The sequence below is a fragment of the Desmodus rotundus genome, chromosome 1 (genome assembly GCF_022682495.2).
Source record: "Desmodus rotundus isolate HL8 chromosome 1, HLdesRot8A.1, whole genome shotgun sequence".
NCBI lineage: Eukaryota > Metazoa > Chordata > Mammalia > Chiroptera > Phyllostomidae > Desmodus > Desmodus rotundus.
In genome coordinates, this window is record NC_071387.1 from 156608252 (window position 1) to 156632691 (window position 24440).

Consider the following 24440-nt stretch of genomic DNA (forward strand, 5'->3'; position numbering starts at 1 on the left):
AGGAATTGGTCCAAAGAGATGGGCTGAAACTGAAACCTCCCTAAAATGTGGTTTCTCATTTTATGATTCTCAAAAGGCTACCATTTCAGTGAAAGTAGAAACAGAACACAAAATTTTGCTATTTTCTTTTGGCCTGGATTCTAGGTGGGATAAAAGACCTGTTCTTAAAATATATAACAATCACCTGTGCTTCATGCAAATGTGAGGGTTAAATCCCTAAGCCAAGAAATTGACAAGTCTAAGGTAATTATCCATAATGCAGCAAGGAGAGTTACGAGTTAAAAATTATCTTTACTATATTGACTCTTCCAGTCCATGAACACAGTGTACTCTACATTTAGATAATTTTCTTTCATCCATGCTTTGTAGTTTTCAGCATTGTTATGTATCCCCTGCCAAATTCATATGTCAAAGTCTAACCCCTAATACCTTAAAATATGATCTGATTTGGAGCTGGGATCTTTAGAGAGTCAATCAAGTTAAGATGGAATCATTAAGATGGGCCCTAATCCAATATGATCAGTGTCGTTATAAAAAGGAGAAATTTGGAGACAGACAGGCACACAGAGAGAATGCCATGTGAAAATGAAGGAAGAGATCAGGGTGCTGCAGAAGACAAGGAAAACCAATGATTGTCAGCAAACCACAGAATCTAGAAGAGAGGAATGAACATATTTTCTTCATAGTCCTCAGAAGGAGCCAACCAAAACCTGTATAATTTTCTTAACCAGTGTCACCCCAACAAATGCAATAACAAGAGAAGTAACCCCCTCCCCAACACATATACACACAGAAAGAAAGGAACCAACATCACTCACACATTGATCTTGAACTTCTGGGTTCCACCACTGTGAGATAATACATTTCTATTGTTTAAGCCACATTGTAGTACTTTGTTATGGTAACTCTAGGAAACTAACACAAGTATCAAATATGCATATTATGCTTACATTTGTGTATTTAATTTTCTGAACTTCCAATTTTTAAAGTTCTAATTATTGCCCTGATAAATGCTGAGTAGTGCATTTGAATCACATTAAGACAAGAATTTCTCAAATGTATCAGTATTTGTGATACTATAACAAAATTCTATTATTTAAAAGGAACCTACAAATATTGAGTCAGTTTTCAAGGCCCTTACTACTTAATTTTTTTCACTCTTATTATCTCTTTAATTTAATTTTCCTAATTAAATATGCTTATGTGCTCTTTGGCAGCTTCACTGACTATTTGTGAAGAAATACCTCAAATCTAACTGTATCCCTACTTTCAGGGATCATTTCTATAGTTCGTTATTTCTGAGTTGTTTTAAAGCAAACACTCACAAAAGAGGCCACCAGCCCTCAAAAATATAATTTACATGTCATGTAAAATGGAATCAATTACATTTTCAGTAAACTTATTTACTTTTTTAAAAGAAGACATGTTAAGGCCACATCCATGAAATCTAAGTTTTTCTTTAATTCTCCCTCTTTCCTCCCCAATACTCTCACAACCACCGCAAGATAAGACTAAAACTGGCCTCAGAATACATTTAAAAATAAAATCAATTTTCTAAATACCATTTCTCTAATCTGTACACATCTCTGGTTTCACCAGGATGTCTTCCGTGGTTGTCGTCTGGCTCTCCCTGGTGGATTAGGTGCCTCCATGGCGTACCTTGTTCATAGCACCATATATTCCTGTGTACCATGCAATGTTTGAGTGCACTTTGTGGTTCTCCTCTGCCGCACTGTAAGTTCTATGGTGGCAGAGGCAGAGTCTGCGTGCTCCCTGTGGGTCTCCTCAGCCCGGGCACAATGTCTAGTCACTACACACTTAGCCTTAGTCTATAACAGCAGGTACTTCAAATATATCTATGCATTTAATGAATGAATAAAGAAAAAAACCTTAACTGAGTTGAATAGCTTTCTTGTGAAATTCAAATTTTGTTACTATCTAATATAGACAGTTATCTTTTTTTGGTACTTATTATCCATTTTACTGGAAAGCTAAGAAATCCAGTGTATTCAACTTTATAGATATAACCTAAAGTAATCATACCTTACCAGCTAAATCTGCTTTCAACATTTCATTCCAATCTCATAATACTGGCCTCAGTATTAATATCCAGTGTTTAAATAAAATATAAAGTGGCCTGAACATTCCTAGTGAATTTAAACTTGAACGTGTCAGGAGTTGCAAGGCCAGGGATTCTCCTTCCTTCACTGCAGGAGTCCTGACTGAACTAGTGCGTGAGCTGAGGCATGAGAAGGAGCTCTGTGTTCACCTGCATGGAAACTCCACTAGGTCGTGTCTGGGTGTTTTCACGTATTGGCGAGAGTCTGCCAAGTAGACATGCATGAGCCTAGATAAATGGTAACAGTGATGATTCTAATGTATACATGAAAGTATTCCTGTAAGTAGTTCGGTACAGAAGACAGTTTAGCGTAGTGGATAAAATGCTGCCTTAACAGCCCAGCAAGTGGATTTCCATTCTGTTTCTTCACTTGTGCAAGTTATTCTAAGGTCTCTTTGCTTTCATTTTCCCTCTTTATGCCAGGTCTAATGGCACCCACCTTGCAGTGATCAGTGGGAATTAACTTCAGAGAGTCCCAGGAACTCTGTAGAAAAGAGAAATATACTTACCCAGAAAATAGTTTTTATACTGAAAGTGAATGAGATAGAACCCAGGTCAATTTCAGTTAATGCTTCTCTCTTAGGACGTGAGCTGCTGGAAGGTTAGGATTTTGACTTGGTAAAGTATTAATTATACTGGGCTTGTGTACACCCTGTTGTGTCTACTCAAGTGAGTTTTTCTGTTTTATCTGGATATTTGGAGTTGCTTAGACATAGTGAGTGCTGAGAAAATGCTGACCTAAAACATTTCATGAGTGAGTCATTCATCATCATATGTTCCTGTAAGTTAAGTAAGATATTGTCACCCTCACCTGTCTGTTCTTATTTGATAAATGCTAATTGATATTATCTGACTTTCAAATGAACTGTAAGAAGGTGGGTTTGTTACATCCCTTCTTATTAATTTTGGTTGAATAGTTCTGACTTTCACCTAATCCTGATGAATAGCTAGTATTATATTGTCTTGTGTTTGCCTCACACCACAACACTGTTGGGAATAATATAAAGGAAAGCTGCCTTCCCTAAACAGGAAGAGCAAAGAAAACCCCAAGGGAGTTGCATGAAAAAGGTGAAAGAAGAATTAATATAGTGATAATATAGAGGTTCATAGATTCTTGGATATCATAGTGGCCCTCTAGAAATTAATGAAAAATTTGGAGTTAGTACTTAATTTTAATTATTGTCAATTTAAATGAATATGCACAAATATTAAGGGAAAGCAATCTTTCTTTGTATATTTATGGTTTGCCTTAATGATTAATAGACATGTTTTAGGTACACAAATCTCACCTTCCAAATTTTTCTAGCATATTAATCATTTAATTCAAAACCAGTTATTAGATTAACAATTAAAATATGTGCTTTGTAGAGTACTATATTTTTCCATGAATAATGCCCACCTATGTTTTTTGTGTGCATTATACATGAGATCATTATATCCATGGCATGTAATCATTATACCCAGGTATAATGCATGTCCTTATTTTTCCCTCAAAAATTTTGGGCAAAAGGTGTGCATTATACATGGCAAAATACAGTAAATAGTTTTCATTCCCATTATGGCTGTGTGGCATTAGTTTTTTGGACTTTTTCTTGTTTTAGCTGCAAATCAATTGGAAGTATTGCAAGAGTTCACAGTACAGAACCAACTCACTATAATTATTTATGATGAAGAAATTAACCTCATTAGGCTATATTCTCAGTTGCTCGTGACCTGTATTCAGAGGCACTGATCATAGAAGAACATGGAATTAGCTTCTGTCTAATATCTTTCGGTTGCATTGTGGTCTTAGTCTTGTTAATGGCTATGTTCCCTAAACTGTTCTGAAAGAAGAGGAATAGCCATGTGGCCAATGGAGAAGATCACAGAGCATCTAGAGCTCTCTGTATAGAATAATGTAGGAATTTAAATAACTGGAAGTCTTGACATGAAATTAGTCTGGAAGGCACTCTAAAAATCACCCTCAAAGGCATTATGTCAATCATTTTCCCCCCACTAAGTCCACAACTTTGTCTTATAGGAGCTGCAGAGGTACATCTTAAATTTCTAGCAAAAGATAAGTTCAGTGACTTAAAAAAAGTTTATATCAACAACATCATTAATTGAGGAATTAATTAAGGAATTAAGTGAGGAATGAAAGCAACAGAGAACGAGTCATCATACTATGACTTTCTATTGCATCCTAAACTGAAATAAGTACCTGATCATAGCTGGGTCTCAGTTTCTAGCCTCTGAGCCAAGTTAGTACCACTTCGTGTGATTTGCAATGGCCCCAAAAGAGCTGGTTATCCCTCATGTAAAATTGCTCTGGAGTCCAGGCTCTTGCCCACTGTACCATTCTGACTGTTCCTCACATTGAATTGTAAAAGACATTCTATCTAGCAGATACTATTCCTCTCCAAATAAAAAGGTTATTATTTTTTTTCCAGTTCATTCTTACCCCTTCCTTTCTGACATTAACTCAGAGCATCTTTGTTCATCAGAGGATCTGCTTCTGCTTTATTCACTTCCATCTTTGGCTTTTAGCTCGGCATGTAACAATCAAGCTCTGTTCTTGCAAAGGAGATCAGGCCCTTATATTATGAGTTATTGAGCCCATTGTTTTTTTCAGTTGTGCAGGGTACTGCAGAATCAGTGCCACTGGAGTTCAGGTTCTGAGACTTATTTTATGCCTGCCCATAAGTTCTATTTCTAGCCCTGATTCTGGATTTTTCAATAGACAAGTAAGGGGAAATACAGAGCAGAGAGGACAGATTATTGACACAAGTTTTTATCAACACCCCTTCCTATATTCTAGCTACACAAGGTGTAGCTAGACACTCAAAGACACTTTGGGTGACACTCAAAGCTACAGAACTCTGGTTTTCCCTACGAGACAGTTTCACTGATAATGTGCTGATTAGCTACTGTACATAATGGTGTCTTCTTGGACCCCTGTCCAACTCAGTTTGGTCAAGAATATAGGTTGATCTTAGAGAACTCCAGCCAAAAAAGCATGGGGAAGCATCAGGGAAATCGGTCTGGCAATCTCCAGTTGCTCTGTGTCTGGGTTAAGCAGCTTGGCTTTAGGAGTACACAGTAGCAATAGGAAGAAATTGGGGTTTTTTTGTTTTTTGGGTTTTTTTATAATTTAATTTCTTATTGTTATTCAATTACAGTTGTGTGCCTTTTCTCCCCATCCCTCCACCCCACCCCAGCCAAACCCCCTCCCTCCCCCACCTCCACCCTCCCCCTTGATTTTGTCCATGTGCCCTTTATAGTAGTTCCTGTAATCCCCTCTCCTCACTGTCCCCACCCCACTCCCCCTGTCCATTGTTAGATTGTTCTTAACTTCAATGTCTCTGGTTATATTTTGCTTCCTTTTTTTCTTCTATTTATTATGTTCCAGTTAAAGGTGAGATCATATGGTATTTGTCCCTCACCGCCTGGCTTATTTCACTTAGCATAATGCTCTCCAGTTCCATCCATGCTGTTGCAAAGGGTATAAGCTCCTTCTTTCTCTCTGCTGCATAGAATTCCATTGTGTAAATATACCATAGTTTTTGGATCCACTCATTTGCTGATGGGCACTTAGGTTGCTTCCAGTACTTGGCTATTGTAAATTGTGCTGCTATGAACATTGGGGAGCACAGGCTCTTTTGGATTGGTGTTTCAGGGTTAGGAAGAAATTGTTTAAAAAGGCAATTGTAATCTTCTCTGGAGTCCAATGGGGCCTCTGATATATTCTAAAGGGACTTAAATTATTTCTAAGTTAACTAACACCTGAAGAATACTCCTAAGATATGAAATGATCTGGTTTCTTCAGGATATGACTGAGTCTTTCTCAGCATGTCAGTCTGGTTCTGAGTATGTGGGGACCTTTAATAGTGCCCCCCAACAATTTTATAGGGGTTTTGGTCAAGGGAAAAGATGCATGCAAACTCCTTTCCAACCTACCTATAGAAGTATGTATTAAAGCTCTTCCTTTTTTTTTTTTTTTTCATTTTGCACCGGAATGTACTGTGACACTAAAGGAGGCATTTGGGCACCACCTTCAAGAGAAAATGAGAGAATTAAGGGAAATAAAAAATACCAAAAAGAAAAATGTTGACTTTTTATTCCAAATCTATTGTTTAATAAAATAATTTAAGCCATTTTCCAGGTCTTTTTTCCCATCTGTCATACAGAGATGCCACTTCCTATTCATGATTCTCTATGAAAATAGTGTGATTTTTATCACTTGCTTATGATGAAATACAGTGAAGTATATTCCATAAAAGAACAATGTTTTTTTGTGTGTCTGTAAATAGAGGGTATGTTATTCAAAAGGTGGTTTTATAGGGTCCAGCCTAACTGCCAGAGTAAGCTAAAACCAAATAATTTATCTCAGAATATTCTCCTTTATATGCTCACATTAATGAAACATTTTTCTAACATTCATTTTAAAGAAAAATTACGGGGAAAGTTTACGGGAATCATCTGGACAGATTGCAGTCTTGTATTGCCGCTTGCAGAATTTAAATGTAATAGTTTCAACACAGTTGTCTTATGCCGACATACACCTGAGATAAATTACATCTAATCGGTAAAATGAGTTTAATACATGGCCTACAGGTTGTTGGAACCAATTAATATTTGTGCATATATTATTTAAATTCATAAGTAAAGGGCATTATACAAGTTGCATTATAGTACATTGGGTTTAAGTTAAAAATCAGTTCTAACTTGTATAGTGCCAGTAGGAAGACGAAATAAAAAAGAAAAAGACATTTTTAGTTAGGCTAATACTTTCTATTTTCAAATGTAACTTGGATGTTATAGAGAAGACTAAAATACTTAGAAAACAGTTGGTAAAATTAGTACTGAGAGGTTGATAAGGAGTTTTTTCCTTCCTCCTTCCTCCAAAAGCTAACCTCCAAACAAAACCTTGGGCTGCAGTTTTAAACCGTCTGCTGCAAACAACTGCCACTTTCCAAGTATAGACTGCCAAGTGCACAAAGAGCAAAGTTGAGTCAAAGTTCATTTTCAGGTCACCCACCCCAGAACCATCAATCTGGACAACCTCTGGGTAACCTCTTCAAGCCTATGGACTGGAGCAGGACCCTTGCAGCCTCATTAGAGCATGCAACAATTAATTTGTTTTAAATAGGAAATTAAACAGCCATGTACAGTGTAGAGATGAGGTCAGAAAGTGGATCTTGAGGTGCATTCACAAATTCTGTTTGGGAGTCCTCCCATGCTTGCAGGGAGGTGGGGCAGACTGAGAAGAGAAATAATTGTGTAGGACAAACACAACAAAACCTCCATGACAAGAAAAGCATACATAAATAGGAGAGAAATTTGACCTGAGAACAAGTTGCCAGTAGTTTTAATGTTGCTCAGAACTGCCTGTCTTTCAGAAGACTTAGGGTGAGAACTCAGGCAAAGATGACTTCACAAATTCAGTGTGTATTAACCCAGAAAACTCACCGTTGTCCTTGAACTTACTTCTGATTGTATCTTAGACTTGTATTCATGAACTAGAGATCCTGTCAGGACAAAATAGATCAAAAGGTCTGATGTGGAGTTCTATTGAGTCAATGCTGTTTGTGAATTCACAGTGAATTGAACCATTGTCTTCCAGGATACCAATCTGACATAATTAAATAAGTTGAATGGGTATCATTAGCAATGCACACAGGAAATTTTGAAAAATAGATAAAATGCTATTTATTTCTAAATAATAGAAGAATGTAAAGTTCCCAACTACTGTTTATCCAAAAACTGTGATATCTATCTGTCTATCTATCATCTTATTGTAATACATTTCATTAGTTGAAAGTTATTTTTTACCTAAGAAAACAAGAATTAAAAAAAATAGTGTTTTATGCTATAGGTGAGGATGTGACGGATGTGATCAGATTTATAAAGCCTTTTGGTCTCTATATTTTTTGATGAACTTAGTACAATATAAGTCTAAAATGACAAATTACTGATCTATTAAGTAAAATAGCATGTCATACATTAAAAAAATTTAAACAATAAAATAATAAATATAGGTTGTTGAATGAGTTGTTGCTCAAAGTTTCAAGAGTTGGAAAGCAAAAGTTTCTGAAAAATTAAGATGTATAAGACAAGGAAATCTATTTATAGTTACACAGCATCAAGAGTAAAAATGAAAAAGATCACCAAGTCAATTGAATATTTGCCACAGATCTAAAAACACACATATTCAAACATCAAAAATTTTGACCATTAAATTCTTTTATATTAACTCTCTAGTTGTTCTTCCACATTATTATGCTCATTAAGACTCTCATTTTAATTTTTTCCCTGGAAATAAGTAATGGTTTTATAATTTTTGCAATCAAATTAATTAAAGTACAATTTACATAAAATTCAGTCTTATAGATATACAGTTCCTTGAATTTTGATAAATACATATAAAATATAGCTGCCACTGCAATTAAGATAGTGAACATTTCTATTACCCTATAAAATTACCTCAGGGCTTTTTGAAGTCAATCTCCTTTCCCCATCCCGTGGCTACCACTGATATGATTACAATTCTTTTAGTTTTGTTTTTTCAGAATATTATATAAGTGGAAATAGTCATATGATTGTTTCTTCTTTCATTTAACATAATAAAACATGCTGTATTGAGTAGTTTGTTCATTTTTATTGCTGAATAACATTCCATTATATGGATTACAACAATTTGTTTATTGGTTGATGGACATTTGGATGATTCTGGTTTTTGGTGATTATGAATAAAGCTGCTATAAACATTCATATACAGGTGTTTGTGTGAACATAGGTTTTCATTTCTGTTGGGTAAATATTTAGGAGGGGGATTCTTTTTTATTTTTTAAAGAATTTACTTTTTTTTCAGACTTTTAAAAATTTTTTATTTATTTACTTTTAGAGAGAGGGGAAGCGAGAGAGAAAGAAAGGGAAAGAAACATCAGTGTGTGGTTGCCTCTTATGTAGCCACCACTGGGGACCTGGCCTGCAATCCAGGCAAATGCCCTGACTGGGAATCAAATCGCTGACCCTTTGGTTTGCAGCCCATGCTCAATCTACTGAGTTACACCAGCCAGGGCAGGAGGGGCATTCTTGAGTCATATGGTAAATGTATGTTTAACTTTATAAGACCTTAAAGCCATCAATTTATTTACCAAAGTGGCTGTACCATTTAATGTTCCTACCAGCAATGTTTGAGAATTCTAGCTGTTACATATTTTTGTCAGCACTTGGTATTGTCAATTTTTGTAATTTTAGCAATTCTAATACTATATGCATAGTAGTGTCTCATCATCATTTTAATTTGCATTTACCTAATGGCTAATGATGTTGAACACTTTTCATATGCTTATTTTCACCCGTATTTCTTCATATTGCTATTAAATTGCTAAACCAGTGTCAGTAGCTGCTCACCTTATTTAATGAGCAAATCTTATTTGTCTTATTTGTGTTAAGCTAGTCATATTCTTTGTTGCATTAAGCTGGAAAATAATTCCCAAAATTACAAACTTCTTTTTAAATTAAGATTTTGTGTTCACATGCCTATATTCCCTCTTTATGTTAATGGAATCACTGCCACCCCATCATCTAAGCCAGAAAATTAATCCAGTTTTTATTTTTATTGCTTTCTTTTCTGCTAAGGCAATAATTCACATCTCTTGCATGGACTATTCCAATAGCTCTTTCACTAGTCTCCATGCCACCAGTTCTTCCTCCATATTGATACTAGCTTTAACACTTTAAAATGCAAATAAGATACTGAAATTCTTCTGCTTAAAACCATTGGTGGTTTATCCTCACTAATAGGAAAAGATCTGAAGGTCTTCGCATAGCATGCACAGCCTTTCACACCTTTTCCCCATCTATCTTCCCAGCTGGATCATCTGCTCTGCCCTTTTCTGTGATTTCCTTCCCTTCTCTTTCCTTTATCTCCCCTCCCCTCCTTTTCCTTTTCCTTCCCTTTCCTGTTCTTCCTTCTCTTCCATTCCCTTCCTTCCATCACATCCTGTGCTCCTATAGAACAGAATGATTCACTCCTCTCTTGTTATATTGTTTTTTTTCTGTTGGGAAAGGCCTCTCTCCTTTTTCTCATCTGGACAACCTCTATTCATCTTTCAAGAACAATGTCATAGGTCACTTCTATAGAATACTCCCAATTCCTCTAATGAAAGTCACATACCTTCTTCCTTCTGCTTCAATGAAGTGTTATTCCTTCCTTTATTCTTGCACATTCTCACATTGTTTTTATGTGATTGTTTCTCCTACATTATTTTTTGAAATACATGATTAGTATAAATACTAATTTGAGATCTCTGAAACAACTTCAATGTGATATTAAGAAATCTGTGATTTTTAACAAATTTTTACAGTATCTGTAATATTATCATTATACATATTCAATATTGTAATATTACTAATATTATTGAATATTATTTTAATTGAAGTGAATACTGAATTTGAGTTATAGGTTAGTGAAAACAAAGATTTAATTTTTCCTGTTCAAATTCACACCTGCTGTGTTATAGAGGAAATCCTGTTATAAAGAAGGGAAGAAGGCAACAAACAGAATCCTTAGGCATGCTGTGCTTAAAGGTTGAGTAGAGGTGATGTAAAGGAGGCTGAGAAGAAATGATCAGAGAGGAAAAAAGGGAATCGGGAGAGTGATTAATTAAGCTAAAGAGTAGGAGCACCCTAATTTAAGGGAAGAGGCCAGGAGAAATTAGTATTAGAAAGAGGCTATAGGATTTGATCAACAGAAACCTTTGCTTGAATGATTTCTGACTTTTATGGCAGTCATTAGCCTGATATAGGTTTGGGAGGAGTAAGTTATTTTTTTCTTCTGGCTTATCAGGCCATCAAGTTTGGATTCTTACAACTTAGACACCAAATCCTATAACACAAAAGATAACCTTGAAGCCTTCTCTGGACATAAAAATACCAGTCTCATAAAATGATTAGAAGTGATAATGTTCAGTCTATAAATTAATCAGAGGAAATGGGGACATAAATTTTAGCAACATTATGTCATTATCAGTTTGTGTAAAGGATTTTGTTAGAAGAAATAAAGACAAGATCACATGACACATGAACTATGTTTCCAGATAAGAAGGTGGCTGGGCAAATGACTCCTTGTTTAATCACCTGCTCTATTTTTTATGATTTAATATGTGAATCTCTTTTACATGATTGCATTTTAGATTTGATTGATTTTGGTTTTTAATTGTTAAATATGAATACAATTAGACTTCGGTTTTATGGGAATATAATTGGAAGTAAATTAGGCTTTGGTAAAATTTAAATTGAAAATATATTAGACAATTTCCTTAACACTTTTTTGCCTCAGTTTCTTCATTTGTAAAATTAAAGCATTGAAGTAGATGTCCTTGAAGGTCTTTATGATATCTCATAGTTGAAAACAACAGTTTTATACAGAGAAAATAACTATGTAATTAATCAAATCCTTCATTTTCAAGTGATTATTTTGGCTTTTTAAAGTTTATGAGAAATTTCTTCATTTATGACTATTTGTATCCATTTTCTAGACATTGTGTTCATCTAGATGAGGGCCGATCATCACATCAACCCTAACATGGAAAACACCTTTCTTTCCAGTAGCCACATTTTATCATGAAAGATGGCAGGCTCTAAGCACTTGGTGATGTTTGTCTGACTTAGATATATTGAATTATCACAAAACCATATTAGTTTTTAGAATTACTTCAGATCTTGAGGAAATTTAATGCCATAGGGCCTACCAGGCTACATGGCCTAAGAGGCAGAGATGCTTGCCAGCAGCCTGGTACAATGCCACAGTTCTTTCCTGTCCTCACTCCACAGTCAAAACTGTCTGCCTTTCATGTCATTTAGAAAATTGCTCCGAGTACGGACTATGCTGCCTCCAGAATCTGAAGAGGCATACTAGGTGTCATTCTTCTTTTTTAGTGATGGGAATTCCAAGTTTAATAATTGTGCTTTACTTCTGAGGGCATGTTCTGGCGTACCCCAGACCACTTTTAGGTGAGGTCCCTTGAATCTTTCTAAGTTTTATCCTTCATTAGTTAAAGCACATGTGTCTTACCAAGGCCTCCCACACACTTGTTCATACTTGCACATCTGGTCTGATTGCCATGATATCATCAATATAGTGGGCCAATGTGATGTTTTGTGAAATGTCCATATGACTCAGGTCATTCATTTGGATTATATTATGACAGAGAGTGCAAGGTTAACATAACCTTAGGGCAAGACCAAATGTGTATGGTTGTCCATTTCATGTGACTATAAACTGCTTCTGATCTTTCCTAATTGGAGTGGAAAATATCACATTTTCCAGATTAATGGCGGTGTGGCTTGTACCTGAGACTATATTCATTGTTTGCAGTAAAGATACCACATCTGGTACAATCGCTGAGATTGGTTAAGTTTGTGGTCATCAAATGTCATGTACAGGATACATCTGGCCTTGCAGGATTCATTAGGGCTATGATTAATTTAAATAAGATGTGATAGCGACTATTACCTCTGCATTCTTTAGATCTGTAACCGTGGCACTAGTCTCTGCCACTACCACCAAGATAAAATAGTATTTTTAGTTGTGAAAGGGAAGTTTCAGAGGTTTTCATTGAACTTTCTTTTCTCTGATAGATAGCTTTTACTCTTCATTCCAAGGAACAAATGTAGAGATTCTTCAGACTACCTGGTATATGTAGTCCAATTATACATTTGAAGACCAAGGCAATGACCACCATGGACCTAGTGGATACACTGTAAGCCAGACTTGGGCCAGGGCTCTACTTCATACCTGGCTCCTATGCAGCTCCACGGTAACCATGGCCCATGGTGCTTTATTAGGCCTCCTGTTATCAATGTGAATTTGGAACCTGTGTCCAAAATTCCTCAGAATATATAGGTACTTCTTTTTACAAGTTTATAGTTATCTGAGTATATGGCTATAAGTTGTTTAAAGCAAGGACTACCACATACACTTGCTCTGCTGTTCAAAGGTTCTTTTTCTTAGGGACCCAACATCTCTGTTTGTCATTGGATTTTAGGTCTGAGAATTGGCTCAGGTCCATAAACCTGGGGCAGCTGCCCCAAGCATCTTGATTATACACTTATTTTTAAACATTTTATTTATTTACTCTTAGAGAGAGGGGAAGGGAGGGAGAAAGAGAGGGAGAGAAACATTGGTGTGAGAGAGCAACATCTATTGGTTGCCTCTCACGTGTACCCCAACTGGGGACGGGGCCTCACAACCCAGGAATGTGCACTGGCCAAGAATCGAACCAGTGAGTTTTTGCTCTGCGGGGTAACTCATAACCAACTGACCCATGCTGGCCAGGGTGATTATCCATTTTTTTAACTTTATTTTTATTGTTGACACTATTACAAATGTCCCATCCCCCCCCCCTTTGCCTACCTCCACCCATCCCTTGCTCCTTCTTACCTTTGGCCATAACCACACTTGTCTGTTGGTGATGCATATATATATATGTATATATATATATATATATACATATATATATATATATATATATATATATATATATATATGCTTTTTGGCTAATCCCTTCACCTTCTTTTATCCACTACCCCCTCCCACTGCCTCTGACAGTTGTTAGGTTGTTCTATGTATCCATTTTCTGTTTTTGTTTTGTTTATCAATTTATTTTGTTCATTAGATTCCACATATAAGTGAGACCATATGCTATTTGTCTTTCTCTCACTTAGCATATTAATCTCCAGCTGTATCCATGCTGTCACAAAAGGTGAGATTTCCTTCTTCTTTTTAAAATTATCCCTTCTTATTTTTGTTGTTGTGGTTGTCTAAATTAGGAAATATACTTGTTAGCTGTCCATCTCTTTCCCTTAGGAATGCCATGTTCTTTGAACCTTCTCCATAGTTCCTTGTGAGTAATTACCTACTCATAGTGGTCATAACCCCCAACTTGCTTTTGATGGTTTCGGCATCATCACCATTTAGCCTCTCTGTCATCCCTACAGGACTGGTCATCTCTATTGCTTTCAGGGAGAGAAGTTCTATAATAGCATCTCTTACCATTAGCCCTGGCCTATAGAGAGCAGGCACCACTGAGCTTTTCAGGAATTCTGGTGCCCTGTAACCAGCATATTCCCTGTCATTCCCTACCACCATCCCATAGAATATAATCCACTGGATACATTCTCCAGCCTTATATAGTCTATCCATTCTAAAATGTTCATTTCCCTGAATGTTCTGGTACCTCTTTTTTCCACACCTGCCATGGCAGTCTAGTCATTTCTACTTTACTTTGTGTGGATCACATACTTTTAGACTTTCAAGAGCTATCTAGGAGTATATTTTCATTGTTACCAAGTCTTTGCCAGAGTGTTTAATCCTGTATCATGGGAGAATGCTTCCATATCAACAACCTGTCCATTATGCAAATTTATGCTTTACATTGCCTGATCCAGCACCCCGAGGATGTAGTTTTCTTCTCCGGGATCCCACTGCTATATGTGTTCTAGGCTTTGCAACTTCTTCAGCATGTTTTCCCTTTTGTCCCTCAACAGGCCCAGAACTTTTTTGGTTGGGTTATATTGTGACATGACCCTAACAACTGCTTTGTTAGCCAGAGAAGGAAATAAAGCCAGATCTTGAGGAGGGCACTGCATCATCTGCTAGGAAGGGTGGGACCCTAACCTTTAACGTGAATGTTGGGCTGCTTGTGTAGGTTCCGAGGTTTCAGTGAAACCTAAGGACTCCAAATTTTTGAGCATTAACCTAGGTGTTCTCAATCCATATTTCATGGTTCTACTCCTTCCTTATCAGGGCCCTGACCTTGGAATAGAAGACCTCCTAGTGTGAAAATTCAGCATTTTCTGGAAATATGCTACATTATAATTACATACTGGGTCTGATACTTAGTTTTTCTAGCCCTTTGGCTGCAAAAGATTAGAGCTCATTTATATGCTGCTGAGAAGGCCCTCTAGTTTTCCCACTTTCCCTTAACTAATGGTTAATTATCCTTCACCTTTCATTATAGATATTCATTACTAAATTTTCCTAACTTCTCAAATACGTGAGATATTGGAGACACCAATATATTTCCATATACCAGTTTGCCATCAGTGCAGGGTATAACAATATAGCATACTAGGGGTTGCCAGGGCCGTTCCTCATTGCCAGTTGGCTATCAGGTGATTCAGCTTCAACATTCCATTTCAGATTTCCTTTCTTAGGATTATTCTCAGTACTAGTCTGCATTCCCACCAACAGTGCACTAGGGTTCCCTTTTCTCCGCATCCTCTCCAACATTTATTTGTGGATTTGTTTATGTTGGCCACTCCAACCAGTGTGAGATGCTACCTCATTGTGGTTTTAATTTGCATCTCTCTGATGGCTAGTGATGCTGAGCATCTTTTCATATGTCTCTGGGCCCTCTGTATGTCTTCCTTGTAGAAGTGTCTGTTCAAGTCCTTTGCCCATTTTTTAATTAGGTTGTTTGTCTTCCTGGAGTGGAGTCATGTGAGGCCACTGTGGAAAACAGTATGGAATTTCCTCAGAAAACTAAAAATGGAACTGCCCCTGACCCAGCAATTCCACTGCTGGGATTATACCCTAAGAACCCTGAAACACCAATCCAAAAGAACCTATGCACCCCAATGTTCATAGCAGCACAATTTACAATAGCCAAGTACTGGAAGCAACCAAAGTGCCCATCAACAAATGAATGGATCAAAAAACTATGATACATTTACACAACGGAATTCTACACAGCAGAGAGAAAGAAGAAGCTTATACCCTTTGCAACAGCATGGATGGAACTGGAAAGCATTATGCTAAGTGAAATAAGCCAAGTGGTGAGGGACAAATACCATATGATCTCACCTTTAACTGGAACATAATCAACAGAAGACAAAAGCAAACAAAATATAACCAGAGACATTGAAGTTAAGAACAATCTAACAATAGCCAGAGGGGAGTGGGGAGGGGGCGGTAGGGAGAGGGGATTACAGGAACTACTATAAAGGAAACATGGACAAAATCAAGGGGGAGGGTGGAGGTGGGGGAGGGAGGTGGGTTCAGCTGTGGTGGGGTGGAGGAATGGGGAGAAAATGCAGACAACTGTAACTGAATAACAATAAAATGCAGACAAACTGTAACTGAATAACAATAATTTTTTTTTTAAAAAAAGGGTTCCTCTTAGTACTAAGTCTCTTAGATCAAATCCCCTGGGGGGAAAAACAACTCTAAGACAGACATGTGTGTTCATGAAGTTTGCATGTTAGTGGTTGTATGCACAAGACATGTATTGTAGTAAAGGAAGCAGGACTGGTCAAAAGAAGAGATTGAATTGTGATGAAGTTGCAAGACAGGCTTCAGGTAATCTTGTGAAGAGCTCTTGAGCTGGGCTGACCTCTGAGAGCTGTTCTAATTTGAGGCATGGAGGCCAAACTTTTGTATCCTCACACTAACCATTTAATTAGCCATTCAATGGTTACTTTTAAAGTTAGGGTGAAATTTGGGCTGGTGGCTTTCTTTTATCAAAGGCAATTTCTAAAATGAAACTTGATGATAAACAGTCAATACCTAACATCCAGGCAGATAGGGGAGTAAATATTATTGCCCTGGAGGGGGATCTTGGCACGGTATCATAGCCTTCACTACAGATGTCATAAGTAGTGGAGCTCTAGCATTCTTTAAATTTTTCTTATTTGTGTCATTTTGTTTTAGTACTATTTTTAAAAATAAGTGTTCTAATTCATAAAAAAAGTAATTTGAGGCTTCATAAAAACTCAAAGCACATAAGCTTTCCAATTTTTAAAATTTCTAATCATTTTTCCCTCTAACTCATTTTTAAATTAAAACTTCCTCATTATTCAAGGTAATTAGAGAAGTTGATATGGTTTGGAGTACTTTAATATAAGTAAATCAGTAGAAATTTCAGTGTCAGAAAACTCTGGTTGCTTAGAGCGACCCATACTTCTTATTTAAAAATGCTGATGACAGCTAGTTGGGGCAGGAGGGGAAGTTAGGGATGAAGGGGTTGAGCAAAAAGGAAAAAGGACTCATGGACAATAGTGAGGCGATTGCTGGGGGTGGGGAGTATAAGGGGACTAAATGGTAGTACAAAAAAATATAAAAAAGAATATATAAAAATAAAAATTAAAAAAGTAAAAATGCTGTGGTATGCTACCCAGTATCCTCTTTAGGGAGATTCCTCCCACCACCCAATCAGGACCAAGAACTGCTTTGTTCCAGCTGCAAAGAGTGTTGGTAGCTATAGTTCAGAGATGAATTCCCTCTATAGGAATTGTCCTTGGCCAAAGGAGGCCACTTTGTCCAGTTCCATTCTGTCCCCAGTTTCGTGGCATTTCTCATCTCATCATTGGGCCATGCAGGGTGCAAAGGCTTGGTCCCATTGCCTCAGTTTGGAACAACTTTGAAGGACCATCACAATTAGTGTTTACTATAGGAAAAGCTAAGGCCTCTGTTGCTATTGCCTTGTGGCTTGATCTTTCTTTCTGTTCAATTCTGATTTCCCGTTTTTTAAAAAAAATTATTTATTTTTAGAGAAAGGGATAGAGAGAAACATCAATGTATGGTTGCCTCTCACATGCCCCTAGCTGGGGACCTGGCCTGCGACCCAGGCATGTGCCCTGATGGGGAATTGAACCAGTAACATTTTGGTTTGCAGGCTGATGCTCAACTGAGCCATATCAGCCAGAGTCTTCCTTTTTCTTCACATGTATTGTGCCCAAGATCATTCCCCAGTAAATTTCTGGCAGACAAATACCCATTTCAAATCTTTCTCCAGAAAACCCATCCTCAGAAAATGTCCTTTTTTGTAGCTTGATTGTGAGAGAAAGAGAAATTATTTCTCCAAATAATAATGATAAAAGTAGATACATAGTGTATTGTTCTAAAATTTAATTTTCATAGACAGGAGTTACATTTCCTATTAAGAATACCAACATGAGAATATAATTAAATTAATTATTCTGACTAAATTTTGAGTGCCTGTTATGCAATTGTAATTAACAGTTTGCTAATGATAATCAGAAATTTTTAATTACTCTTCTTTTTCTCTTTATGTGTAGTTCCAGGTAATAACTCCAGGAATGATCTTTCACGAAAGGGAGTCTTGTCAGAAAGAGTGGGGGAAAGGCATTGCAAAGATTTTGAGGAAACTATATCATTGCCAACTCTAAGAAACATGACAGAAATAAAAGAAAATAATTGTTCTCAGAAACAAAGTAGAAGTCACCTTGGCAAGAAATTTAATGTCTCTGAGCATTACTTGGATTTTTTTTGTAAAGCAGAGACAATTTTGACACTTTTAACACAAACTTTGGTTTAATAGTCTTTCAGCCTAGATTCCACTTAAAAGCATTTTGAAGTCATGTCATAGAGTTTTGTAGCAGGCAACATGGCTGAGTAGATGTTCAGAGAACATTTCTTAGGAAAGGACATTTAAATTATGGACAAAACACAAAAACCATATACTTTAAAAAATTATTGATTGATTTTAGAAAGGGAGAGGAAGGAGAAGAGAGAGAGAGAAGCACAATTTGTTGTTCCACTTTCACACATTCTTGGTTGATTCCTGTAAGTGGCCCGAGTGGGGGACAAACCCACAACCCCAGCACATTGGGACAATGCTCCAACAACTGAGCCACCCAGTTAGGGCCAAATGCCGTATTTTAAATGCACGGTTAATTCATGAGCTGAAGGAAAATCTTTGGAGCCCCGAATGAGAAAGCATGAATCTAGAGATGGAAACTAGTATAGTACTGGGCGTTTGCTGGAAGGGAAAAGGAGAGTATCTGCACTGCCCTGCTGGTCTACTTGGATTTGTTCAGGTTATACACGTGGAACAGGCCATGAAGCTTGAGGCCTGCAAAGGTAGTGAGATCACCCCAGAACCCTGCACGAAGTCTGCCCTGCTCTCAGAAGCCACCAGAGCAACCTCCTCTCCCTAGATTGCTTGGGCATGGCTCTGACACCAGTGCGATGTGTTTGTCACATGCAGAGCACATATGTTAGGATCCGTGAGTGCTCACTAAGTAAGTGGAAGGTGCCTCCTCCTCTTCCCCCTAGGATCTCTCCTCACCATATGCAAAAATCAATTCCAGGCAGCTTCAATGAATTTCAATGAGAAAGACAAGTCCTCAATACTTTTAGAAGTAAATATGTACTCTCTGCATTGGAATGGATTCTTAATACATCAAAATCACAAAACAGGAAGAAAAAGTGACAAATACGCTCACATTAATTTAACAAAAGATCCCCCAAAACAAGAAATGTCAAGTCACAGACCCAGAGAAGATATTTGCAACACATAAAATTGATAAAGGATAGTGTCCAGACAAAAAACCAAAAAACAAAAAACTCCCCTTCAAACCAACAATAAAAGACAAACAGTTCATTGGAGACAAAGGTAACAGACATTAAAAGGCATTTTACAGAGGAGGAAAAATCAAGTCAAAACTTATGAAATGATTTTAATCAGGGATATGCCAACTTAAACAACGAGGTATATTTTATACATGTTACATTGGTAAAATCAAGTTATTATGATACCTAGATTGGTGAAGATGTGATAAACTGTACATTCACTTTAGAGAACACCTTGGCATAATTTGATGAAATTGATATACTTCATACACTTCTGACATACCAATTTCACATGTATATATAGTTTATAATATTTTAGAATTTTACATCCTAATGTGCTTAAAATAGTCCGATTTATACTACTTTTCCTAGGATAATTGTTAATAGCATCTCTTTGATCTCCCTAAATTTTTCTAGTTTGATGATACAATTTATGGTTATTTTTATCATGTATATAATCCCTATTATCGGGGATTAGGTTTTGGCAATTTCCTGTTATGTTTTATACCATTATTTTTCTTTCTAAAATTGATAGGCAGCAAAAAGTGATGAGTTCAACTTTTAGACTGGGCACACACCACTGCTGGGGAACATGTAGTCCTCCTGAGGGAGCTGCTTCGGGCGGGCTGGCAGTTAGGAACTCCCCGACAGGGAGTAGCACCTAACAAGGGCCCATCTGACCTGACCATTACTTCTGCTTCTTTATTCACCTCTTGGCGATCATATAAGTCTTTTTCTGTTTCTCTCAACATCCTAAAAATGCTTTTTTTCCTTTAGAGACATAATTTTTAAAATATTTCTTTAGAAATATTTAAAAGTCAAATACCTCTAGGAAACACTATCTCAACTTCTAAATCATTTTCCTTGTTCACTTTCTACTGAACAGTTTGACTCTATCCAGGCAAGTCCTTTTCTCTCCATATTATATGATTCAAGAGTAATTTAAAATATCCTTTGAAGTGGACCATTCATTTTCACCTTGCCATGAATATAAATGACAACATTTATATTTATAATATGCTTGGTCAAACACATATTCATGAGAAAAATTAAAGGCAATAATAAATATAAAAATACATTGTAAACTATGGAATATTATAGACCTTAAGATACTGTTATTATTATTATTTAAGTAGTAATAATAGGAAATATTCATGTTTTCAGCTGAGTGTCAGTATTTTTGAGCTATAGGGAGAAGTTGAGCTTTTTAAAATAGGACACTATGGCAAGTTTATGATAAGAAGAGAGTTGTTCCATGAAAAGCATGGTTAATTTTTTTCCTTTTTTTGAGTTGTGTCCTAATTTTACAGGTCTGTTGCAAGCTTTTTAAGAGCATAGATCTTAATAAGTAATTTTCAAATTGGTATTTATTTAACAACTATTATTGGGGTTGGAGTGCACAGGAGTATTAAAGACCTATGGTAATGACTAAGAAAAGGGTTAAGATTCTATCAGAATCTTCATGTTTACTTAAGTGGAAGGGATACCACTCCCCTGAGATATCCGCCCTATATAGGCCAAGCTTCATACATTGATTTTCTATTTAAATAAAAAAATCCAGTCAATGAATAGTTTAAATTTGAAACAATAACAAAGGTAACACTAAGTTCTGTTCTAGGCACATTACATCTATCAAGTCATTTAAAAGGCAATTATTATTGGCTCTATTTTATAGGCTAGACCCTGAGGTTCAGGGAAGCTAAAATTGAAAATTTTATCTTCCTGGGAGTGGAGCATACTTGAGATAGAGAGCACATTAAAATTAAAATATTTCAGAGAGACAATGGACTACAGCAAAAACAAAACAAAACAAGAACAGAGTTCTGGAATCAGACAGATCAACATGAGGATTCTGACTTTGACCCTAATTCCCTGTAAATCCTTGGGCCAATTAACCTCTGAGGGTTGCAGTTTTCTCATCTACAAAATGCAATAAAATCACATATTCTTTCTATTTTACTTCTGCCACTGCTATACACCTTGGCTAGGAAGTGGATATCAAGATCAATCAACTAAAATATAGATAGATCTGTCATCACAACAAGGCACCTTCTAGCACCAACATACTCAGATTATGTGATACTCTTTCCTTTCTCCCCTTTCCCTTCTTCCTGAATTGCTACCATTTGCTTTGCACCCACTCCATGCCAAATACCTTACATATGTAAACTAGGCTTCTCTTTCTCTTCTTCCTTCTATCTTTTATTTTTTTCCATTTACTTTTTCCAACAGTTCAGTGAAAGAGGTATTGCTAACCCTGAATTGTAGAGGACGTGGGTGGTGAGTCTGGTCCTGGTTGCCACTGCAAGTCTTGCAGGAGTGGTTGGACCACATTCTTTAAGTGATTAAGAGCTAGACCGAAGTTAATTTAGCATGGAGGGACCTGTTCATTTGTGTGTTTCTGTTATATTATACTTGGAGGCCAGTGAGCAGAAGGATTTTGGAGAAATTTTGTGAAATTTTGACTGTTGGTTCCCTGTAGATTTTTATTTCACTTATGTAGCCTTTATTTCTGCATGGGTCTTTTTATGCTGTCAAAGTACCAATGAGTTCCTTGAGCATCCTAATAACCATTGTTTTAACTCTGCATGTGATAGATTGCTTATCTCTATTTTGTTTAGTTCTTTTTTTGGAGTTTTGATCTGTTCTTTCATTTGGGCTATATTTCTTTGTCTCCTCAATTTGGCAGCCTCCCTGTTTGTTTCTGTGTAGTAGGTAGAGCTGCTTTGACTCCCTGTCTTAGTAGCGTGGCCTATTGTAAAAAAGCGTACTGGTAAGTTAGATGGGGCATAGCCCCATGTAATGTCCACGGCAGGACCACCTGTTTGAACCAGGTTAATGAAGTCTCCAATATGGTGTCACTGCTCTGTGGCTCTCTGTTGGGGAGGGCTCAGAAAGGGGACAGTGCAGCCTCTGAAGTTTTGTCTGGGAGGAAGCTGTCTTCTGGCACTTGCCCTGATGTCAGACATTTCAGTTTCTCCCTGCACGCCACTGTACCCTTCCAGCTATTGCCCTGGTGCTGAAGCCCAGAGGGAGTGAATCTGTGTAAGGCCTTTGTCTGTTGTGGGCCTTTTAATAGGAGACTCCTGAGAATCCTGCAGTTTCTTCTGCTTCCCTAACTTTCAGTAGTTTTTAATGCCAGAAGTTATGGGGACTTGTCTTCCTGGTGCAGGAATCCTGGTGGTTTGGTGTGAGGCTGGGATCCCTCGCTCCTGGGGTATCCCACCCAGTTTTTATACACCACATGTGGGTGTGGGACCACCTGTTCGGCGACTCTGCAAATCTCTGTGTCTCTGCCCCTCCAACCCATTTAGATGACTGTGGCTTCTTTAATTCCTTGGTTGTTGGACTTCCATACAGCTGAATTTTCTGACAATTCTGGATATTTGTTTTATAGTCAGTTGTAAATTTTGCTGTGCTTGTGTGAGGAGGTATGCTGTGTTTACATATGCCTCCATCTTGACCAAATGAAACCTGTTTATTTTTAATAACAACTTCTCACAATTATTTGAATTCATTCTGAGTTGAATACCAAAACTCATAGCAATATATCACCAAATGTTACTTTTAATAGTCTGTCATCATGATAGGTTCTTCAGTTTTATAGGGAGCAATAAATTATGAAAGAATTTGTAAAATAGCCTTTATATTTATTCATTTTCTGAATTTCTGGTAGCATAACAAAAACTTTCACTAAGACTTGTCAAATGATTATTAATTCTTCCTGTTTATCTCTCATTTATAGGGACTTTTAAAAAACAACCGATATATTCAGAAACTGTTGGGAACATTGAAATGTTAATTTCAATATACCTTTGCCAATATATTATTTTTTATAAATTGCATTTATTATATCACATAATTAATTATTTTTTTCATCGAAACTTTGGAACTACAGATTTAACTCATTCAAACTATGGAATATATCTGTCAAGTGACCAAATAGGCAAGGCCAGTTTTTATTAAATCGATTAGATAAATTAGACTTACTTTCTCACAGACAAATCTGATTTCACTTATCAATTCAAAAGAATGTGTTACTACACTCCCAGACACCTCACTTCTTAATGCTAATTTTAGGATCGACAAGTCAAAGAGCCTTCCTAGGAGTTTGTTGCCTAAATGGAAAAAGTTTCCACTGGTCTCAATATTTACCTATGTACTCTTTGCTTTATTCTCTTTGGCACTCCTTTAACAGCAATGCATTTTTTTGTGTAAATAATTGAGTGATAGAAGAGATGAAGTCCTTAAACTCATGATCACTCCCTCTGCTGCACTATGTAAAACATCTAAACCCATTACATCCCTGCAGAGCGATGTAAAACCTCCCACATCTATGCCACACTTGGCTGTTAACAGAAATATGTATAAGACAAAAAAACACATGGGACCTAGCAAAGATTTATGAAGTCTTGATTAAAGGAGGCCTTAGAACCCATATTTCTGAATTTTTTTCTTTGGGGTCCTGGAGGTTTTTAATATCTCAAGGCATTGCAGTACAGTAAGATTTGGAATGAGTGAGATTTTATTTATGTATCTACCTACATATGTATGGATATGTGTATTGATTTACGTGAGAAAAGGACAAATGATAAATTAAGAAAAACAATGTGGGGAAGGAGAACTGTCATGATATCTTCTATCTAAAATCATTCTCAGACAATCAATTTTCTAAAAAAAATATGGAAGGTGAGGATCTGGAAAATGATTCCTTTAAAACCACACTTGGTTGTGTATTCTTTGGAAAATCGTGATGTACTCTCAAGTGTCTCGTCCTCTCTTTGAAGAATGCAGATGTTGAATTACAAATGAGGAGTCTAGGGTGGCGCAATGAAGGTGACTGAAGTAGCTCATAAAGCTGGCGGTTAGGAAGGTGAGTATATATAGAAGGGGACAGAGGCCTGGTCTGGGTCAAGAGTGAGTAAGTTTGGAAGCATTGATCATATTGAATAATTTGAA

At 36.8% G+C, this 24440-nt stretch overlaps 1 pseudogene; it reads left to right on the plus strand.

The window, feature by feature from the left end:
* Window positions 1-1257: 1257 nt before the first annotated feature.
* LOC112307575 (small nucleolar RNA U3) lies at window positions 1258-1334 on the plus strand (annotated as a pseudogene).
* Window positions 1335-24440: the final 23106 nt, after the last annotated feature.